General features: G+C 35.7%; 1 protein-coding gene across 4 annotated transcripts in view; it reads right to left on the reverse strand.

The window, feature by feature from the left end:
- DACH1 (dachshund family transcription factor 1) overlaps positions 1-23,263 on the reverse strand; it is a 357,701-nt gene that overhangs the window by 147,286 nt on the left and 187,152 nt on the right. The window lies entirely within an intron of this gene.

Genomic DNA, 23,263 nt, shown 5'->3' on the forward strand with positions numbered 1-23,263 from the left:
ACTGCCTAAGCTAGAGCAGAAATACCAAGGACAAGAAAATCTCAGAACTTTTATCTTTCTCAGCCTGGGTCTTAAGTACCCAGCAGTTTTTAGAAGTACCTCTATTCCTCTAGGCTGTGCAATCCCAGACTTGTAAAGGGATTGGCAGGATTTTAAGACTGTACTCTGGGACTTAGATACTTAAATTACCCTTAAACTCCCCATAAATTCCACTTTTGAAGAAAGGCATCTACTCTGTCAAGTTAAAAACAAAGATAATTTAAGGTGTATTTCTACAATTCACATTTTAAATAGCATGTATATAAAACATTCATAAAAGACAGAAAGAGGCATCCTAATTATTGCACCAAACAATCACTCCCATTTTCTTTACTACTGAATCTTGTACTCACTTCAACACAGTGATTTTGATGCAGAAAGAGTGAAAAATACTTAGCACACAGAATAATTACTACACTACCAAGGAAGGGAGGAAGGGAGGAAGGGAGGGAGGAAAGAAAACTAAAACTGCTCTATACAGATATATTTATTCTTCTAAAATATATTTATTGACCTTTTTTCTTATATATTTTATTTCTGACAAAGAATAAATAGTGTAGGTACCAACTAAATCAGTCCTGCCCAATCCTCTTCCTAGTACAGGACACACAACTCAGCTATAAAGTGTTTCAAACTAGATACACTTAAGTGAAATTTTCAGTTGAAGTGACCAGCTGCCTCACATTCCCTGTATAGTCAAACTACAGGCACTCAGCTGTACATAGGTTTTAAATATTCATTGTTACTAACTGTCCATCAGGGATATCTATCTTTTTTTCAGCCTTGGACAATTGGATTCCAAACGTTAGCACCAAATGAAGTTAAATGGGTTAAACATGACTGATTCCAAAGACTTTTTCCCCTCCCCCCCCCCTTTTTTTTTTTAATAATAACCATTATATTCTGATTATAAAAGCAGTACAATCAGTTTTGCAGAAGGAAAATTTAAGTGTATTTATGGTTTTTAGTGAAATTTTCTATACAATCATGCATAGTCTTATTCTGATAATTAACTCTACATGCTTTTCAGTGGCATACACAGTGAATCAAACATATTTTCTTGTAGCCAGAACTACTGATTATAATTGTATCAGGTAGCAGAGTCAAATGAGAGAGATGTCACCTTAGCATGAAGTTGTACTTTACTCACATCTTTTCTGAACGAACCTACTGCCAGCTTTCTTCACTGTTAAATTCACTGAATCTTGTTTTGTTTGGGTGTTTTTTATTACATTATATTGATAAGCTCTCAAAAAACCCAAAAGAAGCCCAAAACAACTTCCATATACTTTGTGAGCACGGCAGCATGAAATAATGGCAGGTCTGATGGATGTTGAATTAATGTAAATGACATTTTGTAATATATGGCCCTGATTCTTCTTTCACTTATGCTGTTGTAAATCTGGGGAAAAAAAGCTTCAATGGATTTTCTTAAACTTAATCAGTTCAAAAGCTGATATAGCTGAGAAAAAAATCAAATGTTCTTTATTTAAATATTGATTGTGCACTTAGGAAGTTCAAATAGTTGTGATTAATATACTGAAAATAAATACATTTTTTAATATATATTTACTTCTGCAAACTTATAGGCTTAGAGATTATTTTAAGTAACTAGCTAGTCTGAAATGAATAAATGAATATCCCTAACAAAAGGGTTTTGTACTTGAGGGGATTAGAGAGCAGCAAGTAGCTCAGAAGCTTTTGGAATACCCTGGATAAATACAGGTCACTTTTAATATATATATTTAAAAAAAATACAAAACAAAGCAACTTTAATATAGAACAACAGATTGTGCTAAACTCACAATCCCCTTTCTTCTCCCTCTGACATGCAAACACCTGACACACAAAGGGAGTCACATTCAGAAGGAGATTATGATGCAATGATCTCGTTGTGAATGTTGCATTATGGTTTCAGCATCGCTGTAAGAGGTCCCCTGGCACTTGTGCTTACAGCAATTTGAATTTCTCTGGCAGCTAGGTATGATTTGTGACAGATATCAGCCTTGCTCTTCATTGAGGGAGTACACTGGCAATTGCTTGAGGTATTTACAATGGAGATTGAAAGGAAGAAAATGTAAAGAGGAGTATTTGAGGTAGCTTTTTTTTCCCTTTTTTTTTTCTTTTTTAATATTGATTAATTTTTTAGTTAAATTACCCAAACCACTTCTTTTCAATGGCATCATTTTGTGCTTCTTAGGAATAGCTGTCTCACTACACTGTTCTGTTTGAAGGATTATTCCATTTGCCATGGTTGTAAAACCCTGTTAATTTTAATGACTATTATAAATGCATATATCACTAACCAAAGGCTCCATGCAGAGTACAGAGAATCTTTCAATTGATTGTACTGTAGTTTGTGGAATGAGGGGAAAGAAGTTTGCTTATACATGCGATTTACACACCTAAACTTGTTTACATGGTTTGCAAAAACTGAAGCTTACAAAGCCCAACTATCTTTTTATCCTGGAAAATACCTTAAACTCTTCTGAAAAAAGTAGGGTCAGTTGCTAGGTTACATGTTTGGCACTGGATCCCCCAAATGTTCAGGGAGCCAAAGCCTCTACATTTAGGGCAGACTAACCGGTTCCCAAAGCTGACCTGCAAAAATTGTTCTCAGTATCTCTTCTGCCATAAAAGCAGTAATAACCATCCCTATGCAAAGTTTCCCTTAAACTTTCTCCATCACCAGAATAAATCCTATCTTGATTCCTTCCTCATTCCCATATGTAAGTACTGGCAGTAATCCCCAAGGAATACAGACAGATCCACAGCAAAGACACTTTGAGCACAAGCATTGAGGGAACAATGACAGCACACTGGCTGGCTTTGGTATGAACTGATGAATGAGAAATTTAATAGGGAGATATTGCACATACTACAAAGAGAAAACCTTCATTCAACGAAGGATTGAGGTTGACTGGGTTTAGGCTAATAAAGTTTGTACCTCGTCCAGTAGAATGGATCCAAAATTCCATTCACATTTAAAAATAGCCTATCGATTAAAGCATATTTCTTCCTCTTTGGCCCTGCTTTTCAATTATTTTACTTTGGACAATAAGTTTGGCAAGTTCTTTTGTCAACACAGTTCCTGTTATTTTAAAAGCAACAGATTTTATGACCCATGGTTATCTTTTGATACTTAAAATATGTACATTAAAGAATGCATAGGAGGTGTCAGGTGCACCCTTGGGAGGATAAGAATGTACACGTGGTCCCAGGTCTTCTACAAGTAAAAGTTTCTGTATGAATGGGTGAGAAATGTTCCTTCTAATTTGCAGATGCTCTGTATTCAAAGGATTAACCCTCTGATCTGTCAAGCATCCTCAACTCAGGGTTCCAAATGAGCATCAGATCTTCAAAATAATTTTAAAAATAATACATATACTTAAGCTATAGTATTTATGTGGAAAGATGAAATTTTAAGTCTGTTTTTGTAACTATGCAAAAATACATACTTCAACTACATTGTTAATAAACAGTTAAAAAAATCACACAGAATCACAGAATCTTAGGGGTTGGAAGGGACCTTGAAAGATCATCTAGTCCAACCCCCTTGCCAGAGCAGGATCACCTAGAGCACATCACACAGGAATGTGTCCAGGTGGGTTTTGAATGTCTTCAGTGAAGGAGACTCCATAACCTCTCTGGGCAGCCTGTTCCAGTGCTCTGTCACTCTCACAGTAAAGAAGTTTTTTCTGATGTTTACGTGGAACCTCCTATGTTCTAGTTTGCACCCATTGCCCCTAGTCCTATCACTAGACATCACTGAAAAAAGCCTGGCTAAAAATAAGACAATGCAATAACAAAATCCAGCATATTTGAATATTAAATTGAATTAAACAGAATATATGGTTTTATCTGACCTATCAACTGATTACTCTTTCATTTTTTAGCATGACTGTATCTCCTAAAAAAATGCATGTCATAGACACAGGCTATTGAGGAACTGTTCAGTGTAAAGGCAGAGTAAAGAAAATTAAAAGTCATAGGAAGGAGTAGAAATATAGTTTTTGAAAATACACTACTAGTGCCTTTTCTAAATTAAGATCACCAGTCTATGTAGAGAGAAGGAAGTGAAAAAGATCATTATTATTATTATTATATGAGAATACATAACAGTAAATTTGGCACAACTGTTAGTCCTTCTCACTACACAGGAATGTGAAAATATTCCATAAAACTGAGATACAACATATCAGCACATATCCCTTTCTGGAAGAAACAGAATTACTTGTTTTAAAAATATTTATAATCATACAGATGGAAATAACTGAGAACAACAGTTTGTTTAAACCAGAACTTATCACTTAGTGTAGTAGAGGAGAAAAGCTCTCAATACATAATATATAAGAAATGACTACGTGAGATTAAAATCTCATTTCAGATTATAAATACTTGCTGCCTAGTCAGGAACTATTCATGGACAGAAGATGTCCATGAATATATCTATATCTGCCCATTGTCAGTTTCTTGAACTTTTTTCTAATGGCTGCTGTGACTGATAGGGTACTATGACAAAATCACCACATGACAGAAAAAATAAAATAAAGTAGAAACCTTTTCTGTATATAGGGTACTAATTAAGCCAGAGTATTTAAGTGTAATAATTGTACTCTCTTTCTCTCACTCTCTCCTGTCTTTTTTCTTCAAGCTTTTGCAGAGAAGGAGAGATTCATTTCAGTTAGCAAGGAATTTCTCAACTTCCTTGACTGTTGAAGTGCAAGAATATTTTAGACCCCATCTTTGCATATTACTTTATCTTTCAGTGGTAATTAACAGAGTCTTAATCTGGCTAATGTTAATGACCACTGTTCTTTCTTTAAATCCCAGTTAAACCAAGCTTATTAAGGGCCAATTAAAGGAAGTCTTATGTGATCTGAATAACACTAACACCAATTTTTAACAACTATAACTCTTTATTTTGTATTATGACTGTGGAGAAAAAAAAAAAAGCCTTCTCATTACGGCCTTTGTCTGTTTTAACATGAACTGTCAATGGCTGTTCGTAAGGAGGGGGAATCTTAGAAAAAGTCAAAGATACAGCTGAGTTTATTAAAATACTTAATAAAAAAAAAAAAGCTATACACTACTATTTTCACTCCTTCACACAGAGAAAAGATAACATTTTACTAATTTCCACTTCATTTTTTATAATTTTGCAGCACAAAAATGGAATGACACTGCAATAACTTTCCAAGTGGTAACAAAAGAACCTAAACCTATATTAACTGAGTACAACAGACAAAATAAATAAGAACTCACTCATCATTTGAATAGGAAATTAAACATTCTACCTAAATATGTGGGAGTTAATGGGGCTTTTTTGGTTTGGGGACAGTCAGGTAGTTTTCTTACTGCTTAATTGAATACAATTTTTAACTCCAGACTTTTGAAAAGCTTGTTGGTTACACTTATGTCTACAGTGATGCCTTTACAGCCCCGTTGTTATAAATTACATTCTACTATTTCTATGTATCTAAGATTTCACTCATAGCTTAACTTCACCATTACTTCCCTTTCGTCTGGATGGAAGTAGTAATGCAACCTGACTATTGCCTCCAACTATTAATCAAAAAATTACTCCTACCACTACTACCTAAAGTCCGAACACCCTAGAGCTAACATCCACTGCAGCAAGTCACCACAAGACAGGTCTTTTGCGTACTCTGCAGCACACAACAGCCCTAACTCCATAGTGACAACTCTTGAATTCCACAGCAGCAGCCACAAAATCCATGGCAACATTAATTCATTATTGTCTCTAAAATACTCTTCATCCCTTCTTTACCACTCCTGCACAAACATATTCAACCATGACTCATAGCAGAGAATATCACTGATGAAAAATTCAGGGCTATTTTTAACAGTAAGTCTTGCATTATTTTTCTCTGTGCTCCCCAGATAATTTGGCTATAACAGTCCTCAAACTCTAAAAGAGCTTTGCACAAATCATTTTTCTATCTTGATATCAGCATAGAAGAAAACTTGCATGTGGACTCTTCAGCTTTCAGTGTCCCACTTGCTTCATTCTTTGTCAGGCTATCAAGCTCACTTGAATTGCATTCAGCTTTCCATCTATCTAGTTATAAGATGGACATCAGCTTTAACTTTTTGTTTCCTTGTTCCTGGCTGCAACGAGACAAGACAGCTGTATTGCAGTTTTGAACAAAAATATAAAAACAAAACAAAAGCTCTTTCAAAGTCCAAAGCAGAATTTAGCAGAAAATGATGTGGCTACAAGAGTAGCTGGCTTTGTTCTACACAACTCATCTGATAAACCGACAGCTGTCAGAAACAGCTACTGCTATAGGAAAGCATATTATTTTTTCCAAAATAATTATCAAGGGATGATGGGAAGAGTCAGAGGGATAAGAGAACACTGCAAAAACTGTGTCACTGAGAAAAACAGGAAGAGGGTGGTGACATCATAAAGGAGTATTCCAGAACTGAAACAGGTTTGGCATGTCATAGCAAAAAATTCAGTTCTAGTTGTGGTTACACCTGTAAGTGCTGCCCACAGAAAAAAAATGGAAATACAAATAAAGTAAGTTTAACGTCATCTCCAGTCATTCACATCTGTTAATTTGGCAAATTAGTTTTTCCATTTAAAGATAAACAAAAGACAGACGACCCAGGGTCTTAGCCTGTCCTATGTACATCTCTATGTGAGCCCTGCTGCAACAGCAATATGACAGAAGAGCATGCAGTCACTAAACAAAAGGAGAAGCATATTCAGAAATATCTTTAACTAACCAGCACTTTAGCACCCTGATCTTTCTTTCCCTCTTAAGTCTCTTTTGCCCTTAGATCTCCTCTGCCACCATAACCTACCACTACCACTGTCACTAATCATTAAATAGCACTTCTGCATTTCAAGAAAGAGCTCTCTTCATGCCTCTTTCTCCAGTTAAAGCTTCAACTTACACCAAAGAGTTCAATTCTGAATCAGAGAAGGTGAGGTGAGCCTGGCTGCCATACCGGTACAGCAGCAGTTCTGTCTGCCACATGACTCCTCTGGTATGTGTGAGGATTAACAGTAAGGCCTGCAAAAAAACTCAGTTTTACTGGCCCCTAGCTTATATCCATATGCACATATACATGTATGTGTGTGTATACATATATATATATGTATACACACATATACACACACAAAAAACCCCAAAATGAGACATAAACCGTCTCATCCGCTTTGGCAGAAGTAACTGAGAATACAATAGAATCATTAAGGTTGGAAAAGACCTTCAAGATCAGTTAGTCCAACCAGCAGCCCTACACCCCCGTGACCTCTAAACCAGCTCCCGAAGCACCACGTCTACCCGTTTTTTGAACACTTCCAGGGATGGTGCCTCCACCTACCTCCCCAGGTAGCCTGTTCCAATGCCTCACCACTCTTTCAACACACTCCAGGGACCTCTGTGACTATTCCCTCTCTGTTGTGTTCTATTTCCAGCATATATATGGAAAGTTGAAGTCCCCCATGAGAACAAGGGCTAGCAATTGCTTATAGAATATTTCATCAGCTTCTACATCCTGGCTGGGGGATCTTAAACAAACTCCCACCATGATGTCTGCCTTATTGGCCTGGTTGGGTGTTCTATGACAGACTCCAACCACAGTATCAGCCTTATTACCCTTCCCTCTAATTCTTACCCATAAGGACTCAACCCTATCATCACCCTCATTAATTTGCATGCATTCATATGTCTCCCTAATAAAGAGGGCCACCCCACCACCTCTCCTTCCTTGCCTATTCTTTCTGAAAACTTGGTAGCCATCAATCACAGCACTCCCGTTGTGCAAGTCTTCCCACCACGTTTCTGTGATGGCAACTATGTCACAGTTTTCCTGCTGTACAATGGCCTCCAGCTCTACCTGTTTGTTGCTCACGGTGTGTGCATTGGTGTAGATGCACTTCAGCTGAACTAATGATTCTGCCACCATTTTGGAGGGAGAAGCCTTAATACCTGCCTGACCATTCTTGGCCATTTCCACAGTTACTAACCTGTCAATGAGCCTTGTATTTTTGCCACCGCATGGATCATCAGTTGTGATCACGGAGATTAGAAAGTTACAAAGACAGGCTAGGCTCTCTTGCAAACTCAGACCTGATGTCTAAGTAAGTGAGTTATCTCTTCTGTTCCCTCCAATATTATTTTTTTTATTATTTTATATTTTTGTAAATGAAAGCTCTATTAAAAAACACATCTTCAGAACTAAAATATTTAAGAAGCTAGTGCAAAGCATTATTAATTGCCATGTTTGTGACATCTGGCTTGAACTGCTGTACCAACCACTAACAAGTCCAGTCACACTTAAGTTGATTCCTGCAGTGTCACTTACCTGTATTCTGTAAGATGATCCTCAGCATCTACTCAATATCAGAACTAAGGTAGGTCCTTAGCCAGTCCTAGTTCAGCTCTGGTCATCCAGACTAGCTTTGTGCAGAACCAGAAATTAACAAAACTGTTGGTAATAGGGACTCTGGCACACAAGCACCTTGCTGGGGTCTGCATGTAGCCAGGGTGGTCTCATAAAAGTTTACTGGTTAAGCTCTATGTCATCATAAATTGACTACACTATTTTCCAGTCCTTGAAGTAGCAAGGAATCCATATGGCCTAATACTTTGCCCAAAAGTGACTAAGCATGTTTGGAGGAGAAACACACACAAAAAAAAAATTCTGCTGTTGGCATCCATGGCATCATTATTCCATAAACCACATTCATGAATTAATAAAAAATTACCCGCCTTATCTTTCATACGAAGAAAATACTGCTAATTCTGATCTACATACAAAAACAACAGCTGAAAAAGCCTGTACATTTGCAACAATCCTGATGTGGTATGTCCCTGGAAACAAAGTGAACAAGGACTCCTAAGCCAGAATGAACCATAGAAACATTACATGGATTCCAGAAAGACTGATAGTGCTTTGCCAGTCATTAAGGAAATACTGAAACTGATGCAATACAAGACTGCATAGGAGAAAAGAACCATGCAATTCAAGGGAGGAGAAGAGAGATTTAATAAAATTATGCTGGATGAAAGGCTTAAAAATTGCCTTAAAGTGATGTCTAATTAATGTTTTGGTGAGTTTTGCAGAGTTCACAGAAGATATGTTATCCATAAGAGCACTGGTTTTCACCCCATGGGGTGAAAAACTAGATTAGACCTTCAGTCTTCTGGTGGACAAGACATGGATTTTTCCTTCAAAAAGCCTCCATCTCTTACTGTTCCTGACTTCCCACTTGCTAATTTAGACTTCTGGACAGACCTTTTTCTGTCCAGATCTTTTATCTGTCTGCTTCATCACGCTCCCTCCATGTAATTGGGGCATTGGAACTAGAGGCTGGGTTTTTTTTTTCCTAGGGATGCCTCAGGACTGACTGAACAATTACTGTTGGAGTCATGAAAGATTGTTTTCCCTTTGGAGTCTAATGGATTTTAAAGTATCTTGGAGTTTTAGTTCAATTTAAAGGAAAATTTACAAGTAATGCAAAGTCTTAGCTAGTCTTTTGGAAGACTACTAATAAGCTTATCACAACAATAAATGAAACACAGAATTTTGCTGACAAACTTCTGCATCTCAAAAAGGCACACAGGTCTCCCTTTCATAACTTTTGCATTGCTTTGGGAAGAAGGAAAGATAGAAACATAGTCAAAGACCTTGAAAAAACTTAATCTTACAACAAATCAAATCCTACAAACTTTATCCGCCCTCTGGTAGATTTGTTTAGCGGGGGAGTCTGCAAAGATTTTCGGTGTTTCAGAAGCTTTTCAGTGTTAAGTTAATAAAACTGCAGCCTGCTGCTTAAATCCATTTCTGTGTCTGTCTTCATTCACTTGAGCATCCTAATCAAGTGTCCATTTAAATAGACTGGTGGCATTTTGAGATGCCAGAGGCTCACACTAAAATGAAATCTCCCATTGTGGAGTAAAACCAGCTGCATAGATAGAATATTCATGTATGAGAAACAGTACCAGCTGAATACCTATGTATGACTCATTTCAAGCTTAGTATACTTCTTAGCAGAAGATGAATGATAGTGCTTCATAGAGATAATCAGATGGGGGGGAGGAACAAACCACATAATAAACAAATGCTTAACATGTAATTTTTAAGGCCCGATCTTTCGTCATTTAATTGTAAATACCAGCTTTAGAGAAGGACACATGCTAGAAAATTAATATCATAGGTAATCCTATAGACCACTTTTGGCTAATTTAAAGCTCAAATGTGTATTTGTTTTCTGTATAAATTTCTTTCTTATTACTCTCAATAAGATACTCTCAGCACGATAAAAAGAAGGACATTACCAGCAGCGTTTTCAATCATGGGGGCTATATATTCAAGAGCAATCAATAAAAACCACACAGGGCCTGACAAACAACTAGTCAAAGGAATCATTTTTCTCAGATACTTAGCAGTATCCTTTTAAAGTAATTGCTTTTGGTCAATGTTAGCCGTTATCATTTCGTCTGCTCTTTTTCCAAAATAGAATGGATGTAATTTCCATTAATATTTCAGCTGTCTATGTAGGTTTTCAAAGTGCATACTCCACAAAAAAGGAGGATTTTTGTTTCAAATTCAGCCAACTAACAAAGAAATCTAAAATATTATAGAGTTGGCAGTGTCACATTGTCCAAGCTAAAAGGTAATTTTAAAGAAAATTATGACAGAATATAAGAAACCACCAGCCCTCATTTTTTGCTCCACACGAAACTGTTAACTGTAATGAAGACAAATAGAAACTACAGACTTTGGCCAGTTGATCCATGCTGGAAAATAATATTAGCAGACAAATACGCCCAAAATGCATCCTAAAATAATGAAATTAACCTTGATTCATAATTATAGCTTCTTTTAGGAAATAAAAAGAGAATCTCAGTACTGAAAAACTGTTGTGATGCCTAACCCTGCCTATGACAGCAGGGAAGTTGTTGCCTTGTGCCAACTGATCATTTAAAGATGTCCACAAGATACTGAAAATACCCAGCATAATCTGTAAGTGTGCAGCTGGGATACCAAATTAGACTAAGAAAGGCAAAGAACATATCTTTTCGGTTGTAGTAAGGCCTCAGAAACTGTCTGGTTATGCATTGTACTAAATGTTCTGGCATGCTGCCAAAGCACTTCCAAACATTTCTGAGTTCACTTTTCTACAGAACTCTTTTAAAAATCAATTAGTAGTGAAAGTCTTTCAAATGTGAGTGTTTTAAAATGTCAAGCTTGTATTTCTTTCTTTTTCTTTTCCTCTCCCACCCCCCTTGTTGTGCATCAATGGCGGTATTTTGAAACCTTTACATTAAATTGATCATATTCTCTAATTAGGCCTGTAAAGAGAACAATATGTGCAGGCAGTTTAAAATGCATATAACAAAAGGTTCATTCTTCAGAAAAAAAAAATAAATAAGGTTGAGAGAGATGCTGTAATTTTCTTAAACAAGGATGCCCAAGACATCTGTATTGATTTCAGGGTGATAAATGTTTTCATCATTACAAGGCAACTGTAGAAGAAATGAATACTCTTATTTAGAAATTCCTGGATTGGGATATTTTAAAAGAATACTGCATGAGCGTTTCAGAAGTTCAGTTTTAAGTGCTGAAAAGCACAAACAAATGAAATAGAGGCTACTTTAAGTATTCACCAAAATTCAAAAGTAAGGTAAAAGATAAAATGAAGAACACCATCAGCAAAGTTTTCTGATTATCAGAAAAAGATAAACCTTAGGAACTGTAACTTCTCAGTGAACTTTGTAGCACAATGAAGCATATATTTTGGTCTTCCTGTTGTGTTACATATATTTTGGACGATAACTCTACTAAATAACAGATGAGTTAAAAGTATATTTTGTCCCTATGTCACATAATCTATTTGCTCTATTTTCATTCAGCTAAGTGCCCAAAGGTTTACATAGATAGCAATTGATTGAAATAAGTTCTTTATTTTTAACACATTTATATTAATTGGTTTGTCCTTTCAAGTTGTGTTTATCTCTTAATTTCCATCGCAGTTTCAAAGGTCACTCAGTTCCATTTATAAATCCAACATGACAGAGATTAGTAAAAGAAAAAAAAGAACAAGTAAATGAATGCATCATCACACAATCATACATCTCACAATTCATTTATCATATTAATAAATAATGCTGTCAAATGCTTACTGCTAAGTTTGTTTGCTATCATCAAAATATTTCTGTCAAGATAACTTAATCAGCCCTGTTTATGTATTGAGCTAAAAATGAGCTAGATAATATTGAGGATATTAAGCATATTAAACATTTGTTCCCTTGATCCAAGACAGCAACCTGAAAGCTTTTTGTTTGTGGGATTTTTTTCAACCTCCATAGTTCTCTAACAATAAAGTTAATACATTAAGAACTCTACCAAGGCAATGCCCTCTCTTCTGATTGCTGAGATAAGGCAATATTATGAAATCTGAGATGAGATTTGAGACTGCAGTTGCTAACACGGTTTTCTAACTACTAGGAAGGCTCTGGAGGGGGGAAATCTGCAGTGACAGAGAAACTCTTTGTTTGTTTTAAAATATAGTGTTAGAAACTACATGGCACCCCAAAGTTCAAAATCCCTTAGCTATTAACATCAAAGCTCTTCTGGAGCAGGCCTCTCTCATCTTCTAAAATGCAAGCTTCACTCTGAAGTGAAGCAGAATTAAATTTAAAATGGTAATTTTTCTTTCTGTGAATAGGACTTGTAGTCCCCTTATAGTGCAAGTGGAGAAATAAATTAGAAAACATTAACATGTAATCTAAAACTAAATGATTACAAGTCACAGAAAGGGCTGTTACTTTACGAAGAAAGTGTTCTCTAAAATCTCCCAAGAGGAAATTTTTTGCTAGGAACTCAATGGCCAAAGAGCCTGTGCCCCACTCTGGTAAAGCAATGTCTGCAGTTTGGATCTTGAGCTTAGGTGAAACTCAATGGCAGTGGCAGCATCAAGGTCTGCAGCACTCCACATTCATATGAAAGTTCTTCAACATAAAAAAAAAATAAATAAAATAAAATAAAAAAGGAAAGAAAAAGCACTGTGGGGCCTTTCTAAAGAGACAGTTGTATCACAGACTTTATCACTGACAAACACATCAGAGAGCAAGAAAGAGCAAGAAAGTCACAACAAACAGGGAAAACTCAGAGTTTTCAGCAGTCAGGAGATCAAAAGAGGTTACTTCTCCCTGCTGCTGTCCCAGGAATCTCTGTGGACAGCTGATCCCTGCCCCCCAACTTGAAATACCTGCCTCCTTCACAACAGCCTACAAAATCTCATGCTGGGAAATGCCAAAGCATTCTTTCTTACTGCAAAGGTTGCCTTTCTCTTCTTTGATCAGCCGAAAGACATGGGAGATTATCACTTCATCACTAGGAACAGCCACAGAAGCACCAAATATTGTCATTTATTAGGATTTTTGGCAGAGTGACAGGGACGGAAAGACCAGAAGAAGATGTGCATTTGATTCCTCAGGGGCCTGAAGCAAAGTCAATAGCATGACCAGGTTTTCTTTATATAAATATTTCTAGGCATGTTAGGTGATTTTTGTAAGCACCTTGCAATGGAAATATAAGGGACAAAAAAAAAAACCCACCATAGTGCAATACTGTTATTTTATAAAACTGGTAGCATTTTTTCAGTATGAACAAATTAATCTCCATTTTGTACAGAACATTGTTTTCTAAAAATATATTGATGACCCAATACGATATGTAGTGTTCTCAAAATGGTCACAATGTTAAAATACGACTAAACCCTTTCTTCAAATCCAAATAAAGCAATTCTTCAGTCTCAGAGAAAAAATATTTTTAAGAAATTCAGTATGTTGGAAAGCTCAGCAGCATAGTGTGCCTTGATTCCTTGAAGAGAAAACCACTATCTGTGGTCTTTCTCTTGTGCTGGTTTTTTTTCCCCCCCTATGCAGATTACAGCCCCCTAGCCCACAAATGACCCCAAGGAAGTAAGTACACTTCTTGGCTGAACAATTTATCAACAGCTTGAAGTGACAGGAATAGTGATTCAATCCTGCATTTCAACATATCAGATGTAGGCCACATTCTTCAGTCTGCAGAACCAGAGAGGAAAAAAAGTCCCTGCCGCATTTGTCCTTTCATAGAGATGGAAATATTATTAGAAAGGACATAAACAGACTAATTAAATCACAGCAGTATGGCTGAGATGACAGCTGGTACAGCGTGTGACTGAGCCGATCCATATCTGTGAGCAGGAGGCACTTCACTTCCAATCCATTCGCTATTAGGTGCTCTCAGGCTTGCTGTGCAGACATTAAATAATAACGTATCATTTCCAAGGCTAAAATGATTCAAAGAAATAAAAAAAGGATTCTAACCAAGAAACCTTTTGTGTAGCAGAAAAAAAAAAAAAAAGAAGAAAAAAAAGAAGAAAAAAAAAAGAAGGGGCATGGGGGAGAAAAAAAAAATCATTTACCATGCAGTTCTGTTTTTGAGATAAAGATGTAATAATGCCATTACCTTTCATCAGCAGGATCCTTGAAAATCAACACTCTTTGCTTATCATGCTGTGAAATACAAATAGAGCTAAAGGCATGGTCCACAAGGCACTGCTGCAGCTATATTAACTAACAGATCTGCCCTTTGTGAAAGAAACCGTATCCGTTTCATTAGTGCAGACTCTAATTCAAAACTGTTGAAAATGAACTGCACATACTGTTTTAATAACAACATTCCTAGTCGTTATCAAACTAGTAATTCTCTCAGCACTGAATAAATGCAAGGGTCTGCATCTCGATTATGGCCTGCTGTTAAAGAAAACCATGTTAAAATCCTGTCCCCTCCTGTCTGGTCCATCAAGTATTCCTATTGTCTCCATCTTCACTGTCAAAAATACACAGAGGTTTTTCAAGGTACTGCAGATTGTGTTTTATGTTATTCAGCTTTATTTTTTCAAGCACCTTGACCAGTTAGTGTGCAATTAAGATTAAGGGTCAGTTGTGCAACAGCTGTCTCCTCTCACCTCACCAGAGGCACAGAGCTGCACTTCACAGGAGTGTTGACTCCAGATGCTTTTGTTTTTAATGCAAAAAGAGAAAGGGACACGTTCAATGCAATGGCTAAATTGCTTCTGCAACGTAAAACAGTGCAGGAGGCTGTGCAAAAGGTGGATTTATAGGAGGTCATGAAGCTTCCTCCTTGACTTGAGCAGAAAAGTTACAGAGATCTTCAAGTACTTTCTCCTCTCCATAGCCTTAATTCTACATTTTAAAAAATATCAAATAATACCCTATCAAGTAAACTAAGAAGAAGTCAATATACCTCACCAAAAAAAAAAAAAAAATAAAAATTTCAAAAGACTAAGAGCTGGTTTTCTACAGAAGTATTAGTCCTGTGGTTCCAGCATTTGAATAATCAGATACAAACTGGACTGGCAGTCAAGATGGGGCAGCAAATAGACAACTTCATGTCTGTATCTGAGAGACATAGCCTAAGAGCACGCTCAGTGCCTTACCTGTATTGTCACATGATGAACTTAAGGAAAATAAAAAGAAATTCTAACCTCTAGAATAAACTGCCTAGCTCTTCACAGGACTGTATCATTCCCTTCCTTGCCTGTCCCCTCTCTCTGCTGCACACATTACTTTCTTTCATATAAAAGATGTAGTAATTTCACATGCTGATTTTTGTAGCCATAGGGCCTTCATTTATCTGCTTTATCTGGTCATAAAAAGTTGAACCTCTAAGACTTGAATGCAAACTTTGAGACAAGGGCAATGTATCTCCATGTAGATCCTGCTGACATTATTGATGAGAAAAGGCCTATAAGTAGGTGTCTTGAAAAATTGCCACAGTATGCAATTTTTTACATGCACAGACTTGATTTAAGAAATTTTCTTACAGTGGATGCCTGACTTTGGCACTGCAGTTGCCTTTCCCCATTACCTGGAGAAACTTCAGAAATGCTCCCTTGAACACAGACAACATAGCATAGGCTATGGCTTTTTGTTTGTTTGTTTGTTTTCCCCCCAGAATATCCTGATTAAACAAAACCCTTCGGGATTTATCTTTATCAAGTTACCTTTAAGTCCAAAATGAGATGTTGCCTAGTTCACATAATTCTGGAACAGACCTGCTACAGTAAGAAAAGGATGTACTTTTTCAATTCTCTTCTGAAAATGAAAGCAGCTTTTTTTGGTCCTTTGTGCTATATAGGAATGAAAACAGTAATTCTGTATTTCTTCAATGTCTACATAACTACACAGAAAGTATTTTAATGCATAATATAGCATATTTATATGTCTATAAGAGAAAACAAGCATACTTTTATGATGATTCAATTCACATGTGAGAGAGAGGTTCATCTGTCACACATTATGCCATAGAAATTATTTTCTAAAATGGAACTAATAATAATCAAGTTTAGTGTTTTCTTTTAAAAATGTAACTTCTAATTAATATTTATGAGAGATGATCCTATAGACTAGCATAACTACTTAGAAAAATAAGGTGTGTACTAAGCTTACATTTAGTAATTTACCACATCCACAGCATCACGTTTAAGTATATTTACTGGTAATAACAAATAACAATGAAGAAAAGCTGAGTACAAGCTTAACAATTTCATTATTTTCATACAAGGCACTACTAAAAAAGAAAAATGACCCTAACAATAAAGCATGGATTTTGAAAAGAAAAAAAATCACACCGAAGATTAAATTATCTGACTATTTATCCAATTAGGATTATCTTGTCTGGAACAGGAAATAAAGTAAATGTGATCAAACAATATAAATAGCCTTTTTTATTTTTTTTAATCTTGCTGACAAGATAGACTTAATAATTTAGATTTTTCCATGAACTTAACAGCTTCATAGCAGGCCCAAGCACAAATGTCATGGAGGAAGCTTTTGCTTCTGCAGTTTTAGAAGCCTGTTCTCTCAGTATGTCTCACAAATACCTGAACTTCTCACCTGCTGTTTCTGAGGAGTAAATTTTTTTGTTTTGCTTTTCCATTTCACTCTGTCTCTGGCACTACTTTGCCATTACTGCATCACTGTCTAGGAAAAGACCTGTTAACTCCTTCAAATCCTATTCCAGAAAATATTAATTACACACATAGAGAGTGAGATACACTCATTTAACTAAGCACCTGTAAGTTGCAATTTATCTGACCTACTTTTTAAATCTACTTTAGGATGAGATGGATCACCCCCTGCAATTGCCTGTTTCTGTCTGTTGAGTCTAAGGTGACTAACTCGGATGCAAATTTCTACAGTTGTTACAATGAATCCCACAGCGAGAGTTTAATGTAGACAAGGGACTCTTTGTTATAACTCAACAAACTGTCCAACCTGAAATGCTGAATCTTTGCTAATAATTCCCTTAATTTACTAACAGTGTTTAGATCATGACATCCAATTCATTGCCTTGTTTAGCAAATTTAACAATCACATCAAAGGCTAGGGAAGCAGATCAGGGGAAACTAAATTCTTGGTCAATAGACTTCAAGATATTTTTTTCCCCATGCCATCATGAAGACAAGTAAAATTCCAAAACAAAGTTTAGTGACCTATTACAAAATTATTTGTGTCTGATAGTCTGTGCATTCCCAAAGAACAGGTTTATGAAAGCATTCTTTTAGTTTTAAATATGATGTGCTCAACATAGCACGTTTGTCCTTAGGGCCTTTGTTAGCACCTAGACAACACTTTTCATCCATAGGTCTCAAAGAAGTTTACAAAAGTAGATATATGTCACTGGCAAGCATTTGTCTTCTGTCCCATGATGTCAAAGTTGCATTAAGTCTTGTCATTAACAGAAGTGTTACATATCATTCAATAAACACTGAAATACTGCCAATAATCTTTCTGGTCTGAAGCTATTGTTTATCTTATTTTCTTTTTTTTTGCAAGTGAACATTTTTAGAAGGCACATCCATCTAGGAATATACACGTTCAGTTTATGCTAAGAGAAAAATACATACTAATAAAACTACTAAAGTGAAAAAAACCCTGGTGTTTAATCTGTTAAACAATAGAAAAATTCTTATGAACTAGTGATACTGTTATTGAACTGGAGAGAGTTTGAGAACAAGCTTGCTCTGGCTTTTTCACCCTATGATTTGGAATCTGCTCACAGTACTGCCAGCTTAACCAAAAAGGATTAACTCTCATATCCAACTGAGAACACAGATAATTCTCAGTAATTGGTAAAAAATGAAGATGAATGGGGCTGAGAGATAAGGAGCAATTAGCTCATCAGCAGTTACAGCTGTGCACTCAATCCGGATACCTCTCTTGAGTCTCGGCCCCTTTTAAAGAACCCAAGCAGAATAAGCACAGGACACCCCCTCCCAAAAATTGTTGTACCTGCCCATCATTCCTCTCACTTTCATTTTATTTCTTTGCTACACTAACACACCTGTCATAGCATTCTGTGTAAATTACTACCTCTCCCAGGACCTGTATCTACAGCAAATCTTCTTTTTACAGTTTAAAATAATAAAAAAAAAATGAAAATAAAAAGAAGAAACAAAAAACCCAGACCCAGAAACCAAATTACTACTGTACTGTAGACAGTCTTAAGTTCCCTGTCAATCGTTTCATTATAGCAGCATCATCTGTTTGAAAATATAAGCAATTCCCTCATCTAATTATAGGGAGGATTTGAGGTTCATTAACATTGCCAAGGCAGAGAATCAGATGTGCAACTGCAGAGCTGTGCTCAGTGGCCTGCATTCTCTGTTTCCTTTTATTTGCTTTTTCAAGGTCTCCAAGACTTTTTCCTGAAACCATAAAAGTAATTCTTTCCTTCAAAATAGACATGTGTGTTTAGAAAAAGGAAATTACTGCATTTTGTACTGTTCTATTATTGGGCAAGGTCACTGGAGAAAAATAATTTCACCTAAATAATTTTATCTCTGATTCTGGATATAAAAAAAAAAAAAAAAGAAAAAAAAAAGAAAAAAAGAATAATAGTATGCAAGCAACTGTTACTTTTGAACAACAGATCACAGGAAACCTTGTGTTTGTCTCATAATTTTAAATATTGCAAGGTAATGCAGATGAACAGGAAATCTAACATGCCAAGAAAACCTCTTAATTTTCAACACATTTTGTGGTTGTTTATGGATTAACATGCTAGCCAAGTGTAAAATGTTGCCTTGTGTTCCTAACTGTGTTTAGAAACAGAGAACACCAAAGTCTTCATGATTGCTTCACTTCCTTAAAGAAATAATAGCGCTTTTTTTTTGTATGAATGTAGTTTAAACAATGACATTTTCTTGGGACATCTGTTTTGAGATCACATTTTGAATAGATATGAACTCATTTCCTACTAAGCAAGTAATTTACTATTGTTGATAGTTGTTTACAAGTTTTATGAGTCAGATTTTAGCAAGTGCCAAAGGTCTTTACAAATCCTTTGAGTATTCCCTAAAGTGTGTGCATAGTGTTTTCATTTTATAAAACGTTTGGGAAGCAAAAGTATAGGGACTGTTCTTCACTTCCTACCAAGTTATAGATAGCAAAGCCTAGCTCACAGAAATAGCTATAAACATATTTATTGTCAAAGGCTTCTATCTTTTGCTGCTGCAGGTTAATGAAGTATGATAGCAGGGCAATAAGTACTTCAGCAGCAGGGAAATAATTGAACTACTCTGACTAAAACTTTGGAGTATTAGATGGTAAATACACAACTGATCGTAATATCATCCTGAAGTGTTAATATGACAAAGAGCAGAACATCTTAAATGAAAAATAAAGTTTGACCTTGTAACTCTCTTTCTTTTAATTCTGCAATTAGATTGAAAAGAACAACACACAGCATAATCTTTTTTTGTTTGCTGCCATACAGAATTCATTTTTTAAACAAACAAACAACAACAACAACAACAACAATTTCTCTATCCTGCATGTGGTATGTAGAATTGCCACTAAAAAGAACCCAGGACATTTTTCCTTCTTATCTGCAATGTAGCTCATATCAGCCAAACTGTCACAAGACAGTACTTGATATAAACAAGAGATTGCAAAGACATCTCAGTAATCAATATTAGGATGGCTACAGTATGGAAGCCCCAACCACTGCATATCATTTGTCTCAGCATCTATTTCTATGACCAAATGAAGCATTAATTCAAATCATAAATCTATGGTGATTTAAATCTGGGAATGAGCACCTGCCTGCTTTAATGATTTATTTTGTACATTTCAGTAAGCAGGAGATTTGTCCATATGAACTGACAGGTCACCTTCAGATGCCAGTAGCAGACTGTTTATCACCATGCAGACTAGCATCTCATCTTAGCAAGTAAATATTAAACTAAAAGAATCCAATTGATTGTAGATGGGGGAGAAAGGCATTGCAGCCATATATTTTACTCAGTGCGCTAATACCTCACTCTGATTCCTCTGTAATCTTTTTTTTTTTTTTTCCTTTTTTTCCCCCTTCTTAAATGATAATTCTGGTGGGAGGATGCAAGCTCAAGGTTACCATATCAAACTGTGGGATATAAAATAATTACTTATTGGTATCATTGGCTTCCTTTAACTCCCTTCACTCACTAACCTTTTAGCCATTGCTTCCAAGGACCAAGTTAATAAATTTCTGTAGTGCTCTGTATAATAATATGATGTTCATCTACAAAAATGACTTCTATAATTCCCATTAAGCATTTGATTAAAACTAAAAAGCAAGACAAATCAGAAGCAAACCTGACAATTCAACTCAAGAACCCATATTTTGTTTCTCTTCTTTTACATTGGTGTTGGAACCGCCCAAGACACAGTACAATCAATCCATGCCCACTAATACACCATAATGCCTGTTACATATGGGAAAAAGATGTACCAATTAAGTTTTTAGCCTGGTTTGATAGTTTGTTTATTTCTTTTCAGTTTGGTCAGGCACATCATATAATTTAAAATATAAGCCAAGATCAGGTTCTTTTCTTTTGTTTTATTCCTTCCTCCTGTCAAGATTCAGTAATGTAACATTTCAAATTCATGGCTAACAGGACATAATTTAAATCATTAATGATACATGGACTTGATAGTGCTTACCTGAAAATACATTAAAAACTCTGAAAAAAATATGAGGAAAAATAAATTCACACACCTACTACAAAGCAACATTTTTTAAATATGGGTTCATGCCAGGACAATAAAATATGCAAATTTTAAAAAATGCAGCTAATAACTACAGACTTAACTCTTAATGAACCTAATAATACCCTGGGATTAGTAGTAGTGGGAATCACTTCTGTGATTCAATAGGCATAACTGATAAAGGACACTAGATAGGACTTAATTAAAAACAAAACAAAACAAAACAAAACAAAAAAAACAACAAACATAAATGCAAACTGGTTTTGCTAAAAACATAGGAAGAGTATAGCTCAAAACTGGATGCACAGACAAGCACACTGCAATTCCAGAGCTGTTCCTCATGGAACAGAGACTATTGGAATGCTATTCACTCTACTCAGAAGAGCCATTTTTTTTTCTCAACAGAATTAGCTGAATTCTTCATTCAGCTAAATCAGGAAATTAACTGAAGTTAACATGTGGGCTAAGGCTCTGAGAGGAAATTTTGACAATGACAATAAATAATCTCGTTTCGCTAACTTTACCCTACTAAAATAGCTAGAATATTTCATGTTTCTTAAACATGAAAACTGATTAAGCTGTATAAGAGCAAATCAGCTATCTAAATGATGCCTCAAACAATGATTTGAAAGTAGATATTTTTTAAGTCAATGGAATTTCAGATATTCCCTCCATTCACTCTTTTACAAATACTTCACGCAGTTTACATGTTTACCTATTAACTTTTATATTTCCATGGACGTACAAGTGATTTCACACTAGAAATGCTAAGCAGAATAACAGTCCCATAATCCAAAATTTGAACATTTTATTTGACATAATGCGTTCAGCTAAGTCTGAAATGCAAATCAAAACTAGCTTCTAGTTCTAGTATAGACTTTTTATCCTCCCAGTTTGTACTGACATTTTTAACTCTTATTATTTCACTTTTCCTCCAGTATGTTAGGGGCCACATGGTCCTTCCACTTCAATTGTAGCTCTCTCCTCCCCCCAGATTTCAAAGACACCTGCTCTCTACCTGGTCTTGTCTTGTCTCCAAGAAGACAATCTTTCCACTAATATTCTAGTGGTTGCACACATTGAGTGCTAACACAACTATTTGAAGGCTATTTTCTTTGCCATCACAGAAGCATTTCAAAGCCTTTCTTTAAAAGGAAAACAAAAAATCTGGTTGTCTCCTTAAGCAGTAATGGATACTTATTGTTGTTATTTAAAATAGCGTGTGCCTAGGAGAACTCGTTCTTTGAACTGCAATTCACATTATTTCTAAATAATAGCTGTCCAATGCCTACCAAACTGCACAGAAATGCTGTTCACAAACACATTTATTTATGCTGAGGCTAGTACATAAGTCTCTAAGATTTGCTTCAAATATACTAGGAGATGAAAAACTAAAAAATAAATAAAACTAAAGAGCCAAAATAAAAACCAACAAAAAATCCCTATCTTGAGCCATTTTTCTCCAATATGCACCATCTTCCCTGCAGTCTTCTGAACATGCCTCTTTGTCATTGAATTTCTGTTGTTAATACTGTCTCAACATGATAAAAGGAGCCAATACAATGAAATGGCATAACAAAACATTTTACAGCAGACACACACAGATGATTAAAGATTTAATCAACAACAACAAAAAGTTACTCTAGCTTTGAAGTATGTTTTAGCAAAACAAATTGTCCAAACAAATGCATAAAGTATACTGAAACAATTCTTTTCTGAGAAAGAACAAGAGTGGCTGATGGCTGCTTAAGAAATGGAAAAAACCTGTTAACTACATTTTAAGAATGTGTTCATTAAAATAAAATATGATAGGAACTGCAGAGCATGGCAATAATTTATTGTGTATGTATGTTTTCCTTTTGTCACAGGGCACATGAAAGTATGAAATATTTTGCTTTCAAGCTTGTGTTCTGAATTACCTAAAGTCGATACCCAGCACACTGAGCAGGAGACATTGTTAAATTTCGCTTTGACACCATCATCTGTCACCCCACCTGTACTTTGAAAAATGAACTCTAAGCAATCAAACCACTTTCTTTCATGGAAAATATTAACTGGAGTCTGCAGAAGTAACCTGCAAAGGAAAGAATATTTTTGTAATAGTAACAACGCTGAACGCTGGTGTAAAGGTC

Source organism: Apus apus, chromosome 1 (assembly GCF_020740795.1).
Source record: "Apus apus isolate bApuApu2 chromosome 1, bApuApu2.pri.cur, whole genome shotgun sequence".
NCBI classification, from domain to species: Eukaryota; Metazoa; Chordata; class Aves; order Apodiformes; family Apodidae; genus Apus; species Apus apus.